Source organism: Electrona antarctica, assembly GCF_951216825.1.
Source record: "Electrona antarctica genome assembly, chromosome: 11".
In the NCBI taxonomy this organism is placed as follows: Eukaryota; Metazoa; Chordata; class Actinopteri; order Myctophiformes; family Myctophidae; genus Electrona; species Electrona antarctica.
In genome coordinates, this window is record NC_136792.1 from 11678355 (window position 1) to 11685789 (window position 7435).

General features: G+C 40.5%; 1 long non-coding RNA gene across 1 annotated transcript; it reads left to right on the forward strand.

Moving 5' to 3' along the window:
* The first annotated feature begins 496 nt into the window (after positions 1-496).
* Positions 497-4230, forward strand: LOC306932795. Its single transcript, XR_013791159.1, has 3 exons — positions 497-629; positions 1582-1751; positions 2691-4230. It is a non-coding gene; the product is annotated as an uncharacterized lncRNA (long non-coding RNA).
* The last annotated feature ends 3205 nt before the right edge of the window (positions 4231-7435 follow it).

The window sequence follows — 7435 nt, forward strand, 5'->3', positions numbered from 1 at the left end:
AGACTTGATTGACCCATGTCACCCACCAATGACTCATTGTCTGTGGTTGAATAACCGATTCACACAATTGCCCATGAATAGAGAGTTGTTTGTTTTACATGTAAATGGGAGCAGCTAGGTTATACAGAGCATAAGTTGTTTTTGTGGGTGAACTACTCCTTTAAGGTTTTAAGGTCACTGGTGTTTAGATATAACATGCAAATGACAGCAGGGCATACAGAATGGATAACAGTGACATTTGCAAAAAAATAAAAAAATAACAGGTTTATGTTTTACTTTTCAAAGTCAGTCATGGATCAATCCTGTGTTGTGGATGTAGTATTCTGCAACTTTAACACTACCTTGTGAATGTTGGCTCACTGGCATCTGTCAGTCAGAGCATTTGCTAATTGATTTAATGTGTGACTCCTGTGTAATTAGTTTTGCACACCTGTATTCCATTTGAGTTGCTACAAATACCCATGCCTTGTGAGTGCAGTCGGTTTAGCTTGAAGCACATTTTGTAAGCAGATCCAGCTACTTCCAAGCTTACTCCTGCTTTCTTTTGAGCCTTCAGAAATCATATCTGTGAATACTACAGTAAATGTCTGAGTGATATGTGTACTGTAGACATGAAGAGCTGTATTAAGGTAAATGTATCTATCTTTTGATGAACATTACACTAGTATGCAACTGTTTGATTTGACATTTCAGAGACATTTGATTTAATAATTGGTGTTAGTATTTGAGAGTACTGTATTGTGCATTATCGTGAAGATGTTCTTTGTTTCCTTTGTCCATTTTAAAACATGCACTATTATGTTATTTAGGATTACAGACTCCTGCTTTGACAGTGACAGTGTGACTCCTGCTTTAATATTGTGTTAATATTTGCTTCAATATTACTCAGCTACTCATTGTTGAAACCTTTTTATATGTCCCTTATAGTGCACTTTTTAACAAAACAATGTTTGTCATAGATTGATTCCTTTGGCAATACTTTATTTCTAGAAGTTTGCATGGAGCATGTCTGGGGGAGGAGGTAAGGGTGGAGCCCGTGAAAACGTGTACGTCACCAAGAGGGGGGCGGCGTCTGAAAAGCTAGGGACGGCCCTCTCGTGGGCATTAAATTCTAGCCCACATCACTCAGAATAGAGTGACGGTGGTATGTTTTTGTAAATATTGAGCTCGTTCTTGGCGACAACATAGTGAACCAATACCAGGATGGATAGAAAGAACGTCGGGCCCAAATACATTACAAGGACAAGGAAAATGAACCAACACGGCTGTGCTTAGATACTTTGTTGAACGTTATGTCTCTGCGCCGTACAGCCGAGATCCAAGCCATTCTACGTATTTTTGTAAACTCGTCAATCTGGGTTCCTTGGTGCTGTCTCTCTAATTCCGTTTTCTGGCTCATTTCCTCGACGCGACCTGCTGTGGCACTTATTTACTGAGCAAGTCTGCACCATTGTGAGGTCAGTTTAAAAAAAGAACGTATAGTCGGATAGTCGCTCAATACAATGTAAACAAACCAGACAAGCCAGAAAATATGGCGGCCGCTACCACGTGACACATATGTTCATGTTGACGCCCCTACAGGAGTTTTGGTACACCCAGAAGAGTTGCTCTGTGTAATTTCTCCACAACTCCTCCGGATATCAGTCATTTCTGATCAGATCTGACTGTGGACTCCAGACTTTAGGTGAAGATGAACTCTCTCGACTCCACCAGGGACATTTCTGCTGAAAAGGAGGAACCCAAAGACCTTGGTATGTTACTCTCTGACTACCTCCTACCTCCCTTAACAATATTCTCAATATTCATGTTATTCTCAATCTTACATTTTGTTTGACCTGTAGCTTTCCTGTAGATTAGATGGAGATCATTTCTCTTTTGCACCACAGTCAATCAACCCACTATAGAATGCAAGTGATTTTATATTGCAACCACTTGCAATGCAATGTACTACAGTTATTACGGTAATTGTTTTAGTTACGAAATGTTGAGGATTTTATGTCTTTAGGATGCACAAACAAATGGGATATTAATGGGATAGTTCAGATTTTTTTAACTTGAGCTGTATGAAATACTTAACATTAATATAGTGGTTGGAACTGTATTAATTGATTGCCCGAGTCCCGTGGTGGGAGTTCTGCTCTGGTTTTGATGAAATATTAAGTAGTTCCGTTCATGTTGTGGGGGGCACAGGGGCCACACATTAAAAGTACATTAATTCACAAAACTAGCGTCATTTGTATTTACCCATTTCTACCATATAGTGCAACTTTCGTTCATTTTTGACCCCTCTATCACACAGAACTATGTTCTTTGTGTCCATATCACTATGCCCCAAAAAAATGTTCCATGTGATAGAGGGGTCAAAGTTGAACGAAAGTTGTGCTAATATTTTAGAAATAGGTCAACATTAACAAAGGACGCTAGTTTTGTGGATTAATTTACCTTTAATGCGTGGCCCCAGTGCCCCCCACAAAATGACCGGAAACTATACTTAATATTGAACCAGAGAAGAACTCTCACCACGGGACTCGGGCAATCAATTAATACAGTTGCAACCACTATATTAAAGGAAAGTATTTCATACAACTTAAGTTCTAAAATTGTGAACTATCCCTTTAACTACTTAATGCCCAACTGAACGTCCACGTCCACCTGATCTTACCATGATCTTTCCTTTGTCTCCTATCCAGTGTTTCATCATCAGTCTGGCTCCCCTGTCCTACCAGAGGTGGATAAAAAAACAAAAAAACAACACTGCTGTGATCAGTGCGGAAAACACTTCCCTATGATATCCAGACTTAAAAGACACCAGAGAATTCATACCGGAGAGAAACCACATGGGTGTGATCAGTGTGGACAACACTTCTCTGACATGTCCAGCCTTAAAAGACACCAGATAATCCACACTGGAAAGAAACCATATGGGTGTGATCAGTGTGACCAACACTTCTCTCAAATGTCCGGCCTTAGAACACACCATAGAATTCACACCAGAGATAAACCATATGCATGTGATCAGTGTGAACAACACTTTTCTCAAATGTCCAGTCTTAAAAGACACCATAGAATTCACACCAGAGATAAACCATATGCATGTGATCAGTGTGAACAACACTTTTCTCAAATGTCCAGTCTTAAAAGCCACCAGAGAATTCACACAGGAGAGAAACCAGTGAAACCACATGGGTGTGATCAGTGTGGACAACGCTTCTCTGACATGTCCAGCTTTAACAGACACCAGAGAATCCACACTGGAGAGAAACCATATGGATGTGATCAGTGTGAACAATACTTTTCTGAAATGTCCAGCCTTAAAAAGCACCAGACAATTCACACTAGAGAGAAACCCTATGGATGTGATCTGTGTGGACAACAGTTCTCTAGGCTGGATAGCCTTAAAGTGCACCAGATAATTCACACCGGAGAGAAACCTTATGGATGTGATCAGTGTGGACAACACTTCTCTAGAATGGACAGCCTTAAAACACACCAGAGAATCCACACAAGAGAGAAACCCTATGGATGTGATCAGTGTGGACAACACTTCTCTCAAAAGCACTCCCTTAAAAGCCACCAGATAATTCACACTGGAGAGAAACTATGTGGGTGTGACCAGTGTGGACAACACTTCTCTGACATGTCCAGCCTTAAAAGGCATCAGAGAATTCACACTGGAGAGAACCCCTTTCAATGTGATGTGTGTGGTAAAGCTTTCAACCAATTAAATAATTTAGAAGTTCACAAGGTTGTACATACTGGATTTAAACTGTTTCCTTGTGGTCAGTGTGAAAGGAGTTTCACCACTTCAAGTAACAAAAAACGTCATGAGCGCACACACACATCTTCTTAGTGTGAACATTAACGTCATGAGCGCACACATACATCTGCTTAGTGTGAACATTATGACAATAGAGGATGAGAAACATCAGCACATCCACATTTTGCATTTTTCCATTGCATCTGTCTATTTACATTTCTTCTTTCTGCTAAGCTGAACCAAATGTTGTATTATTAACTGTTGTAGCCTATACGGCTATTATCTTTGTGGAACATGTCCCATCAACATTAGCTATGCTGCAGATAGAAATAAACAAGTGTCAATTTTATTTTATTCTTTGTGCTGTATTTTAGATGAGCTTTGACGAGAGTGAAATGATTTGCCAAATAAATTGCAAATCTTCACTTGTGCTATATAGAGGGTATGCGCATGCTTAAAGTGAATGGCACATCGAGTGGCAAAGCAACATGCATTCCTGCATAACTTCCGGGTTTGATGATGTCACGTGCATACCCTCTTTTGATGGCGTCCACACATTTCTGAAATCTATTTATTTACCTTAATAACATGGATGGTTACAAAACATGATTAATCAGAATTCATTTATTTCCTCTATAATTTAGAGGGTAGATGATTGCCCTCTTTGAGGACATTTTGTATGAGATGCCACCCAGGATGCTATTGAAATGCAAACTCTGACCAAGTATATGAAGATGGGTGACTGTTGACAGGGCACATGTAAGGTAGGCTATGTACGGCCACCAGGGGGATGGAGTGGAAGGGCTGAACTGAGATCTGGACAAAGTCAAAGACTTCACTGAATAACTTTAAACTGAGAGAAATCCATTGTGTTACTTATGTAGCCAAATCATTCACTTTTAGATTTTTAGGACTGTTATTATTATTAGGTTTTTTTCTAAATCTCAGCTGTACAAACAGACCCCCATACATTTTAAATCTCTGGAGCCCTGCATTTCCATACAGTACACGTTTCCCCCATTTTTTACTTTAACTGTATATTTGATTTCGTTTTTTTCACAAGTACATACATGAGGCATGAGGACACGGGCCTCAGCATTTGAATCCAATTCCATTTTGATTACACCTGCCTACATTTTCATGTCAAGGAGTTAAGGACCCCCACATCATTGTTTTCCACAGACTCCCATATAATATGAAATTATATATATATATATATTATAAATACAGTAGATATATATATATATATATATATATCATTTTATTGTATTGCCAGCGCTTGTTTTTATTGCACATCTGGCAACACGGGCTACTGTACTCAATGAGGGAACGAGCAGCAGGTGTGGAGAATGAGAACGAAGGGTGGTGGACCAGATGAGGGGAATGAGGTGAGTGGCAAAATAACTCAAGGACAGTATGGCATGGAGTCTTTGTTCAGTTCCCGATGTTGGCAGTAAACACCGCCGTAACATGACAGCAGCACAGAAGTAGTAGAGTTGCAGAGGAACAGTCTCTTCCTTGTGCACTTTTAAAAAGGTAGGTTTCGTTCACGACATTTAAATAATCATAGGTTAGCTCTGGTCATGCGTTTAGAGCTATGGACCAGAGGTAAGGTTAGGCTATTATCAGCACAATTAATGTGCACAAGCAGCACAACTCTTCCCTTCCCTCCCAGCTCGCTCCCTCTAAAGGGAGCATACTAGGATAATTATCATATAGCTCTTGACAGACTAGCATACGTTTATGTTCTTAGCAATAAGCCTAATTGCAGTGGTGTCTTTCTGTACTGTAGGCTACATGACAAGTGGGCTATGGTATTTTGGACTTCAATATTGTTGGAAGTTATGATCTGAATTGTATATATATTTTATTATTGATGGACTCTTATTGTGAAGTAACAATAACCCCAGACCGGAAGTGCTTGTTAACTGATCTGTATATAACCAGGTGTGACGTGTGTCGTACTGAGATCCAGCAACACTAAGCTGATGCCTCCTGGTGTATTGTTTATTTACTTGAGTGTTATTCCTTCGTCCATTTCTTCACTTCTTATATTTCTGGTACAACACGCTAAGACAGCTGTGAAACTCAACAAATATGCATTGGGGAAACAGAAACCCAAAAAAATCTGGTGAGGGGAAGATTAAAAAAAAGTTTTATGTGACTGAGATTTAAAGTAGGCTACAGGCTATAGGCTATAGTAGGATATAGGCTGTAGGCTATAGGCTACAGTAACTCACAATGGGGTCTATGCACAGCAGCCGCGACATTGGACAGAAATTGGGCCTCTTCCTTACTTACTTCCATCACAGACAGGTGTTACCATTAACCAATGATACTAAAGGGCAGGGCTTTGTTCAATTACATTCGTGTCCATAGGGTTCCATTTGTACACAGCCAAAATGGGGCCATGTGGAACCCCCCGACTTAAGGAACCACGAGGGTCCCTGACCTGGACCACACTTATTGGCATGACATCCTTATACTGTAGTTGCATTACTGTAGTCTTTAGTGCTATTAGTGTTCTGTGCTCACCGGTCACCCCATCCCATAACTCTCATACATTTATTGTCCAAACTATTTTATCGTCATTCATTAGTCTCAGACCCATGTGGTCTGATTGGTTTGTGCAAATCCTTCCCTCAATGTATTATTCAAGTCTTCACCATGAATGTACACTAATAACACTATGTTGAGGAATCTCCTCGCTGCTTCCAACGCCATTTTAATAATTTCAGATTTACCCTGCATCTCAACCGCACAATTCATCTGTTTTCTTCATATCCGATCCATTTCGTTTAGTCTTTTCACTCTTTCCCCTTTCTCGTCCATCCTCTTCACAGCTTCGGCATGTATGTGACTCCCTTTTCCACTCTGATCCTGCTCACCTTTGTTTCCTTCCCTTTTAGGACACTGGCAGTTCACACTGCACAACCTTTAATAAGTTCCTGTGTTTTTGAGTGGTACCTCCACTCCATTACGCAGCTATGTGTGTCCCTATGTCTATGTATGTGTCTGTCTCTGTGTCCGAGCATGGAAAGGTGCAACAAGGTAACTCTGAATTTACTGGCTAAATTGTGGAATCATTTCAGGTTTGGTATGGTATGGTCCAGAGAGGGATGGGCTTAGCCTATTTAAGTAGGGAGGCCTGGCAGTCGAAGTAGGACTGTTGAGGTGAGAACTTGACCCATGGGGCCAAGCTGACCAGTTATTATTGTAAATACTTTTGTTCTGTTCTTCATTTTGATGACTGCATGCAGAGACTGCTCTATGTAACAAAGTTAAATAAAAAAGCCACTTCATCTTTGCATCATCCAAGGACTCTGTCTGGCAACTTCTCCAGTATTTCTTCCAGTTTTGCTATTTCAACGGTGCCTTTTGGCAAACACTACCCACACTAGGTCAGAGTGTGACAGACACTCTGCCGACCCTGCAAAGCCAATTCCCTTGCGTAGACACTTTCCCTTGTGTAGACGCTTTGGTTCTTCTGAAACACAATCCTTGTTACACTTCTCCTTTCCACAGCTTACTCCTCTGCACATCCGCTCTGGTAGTTCTCTTTCAAATGTCAGACATACAGTGTATATGGACTTGGTATCTTCCTTCTGCCCTTCTCTGTATCTTGACATTCTTCTTGCCTCACAAACACCCTCTATTTGTAGAAAAATGTCTGGCTTC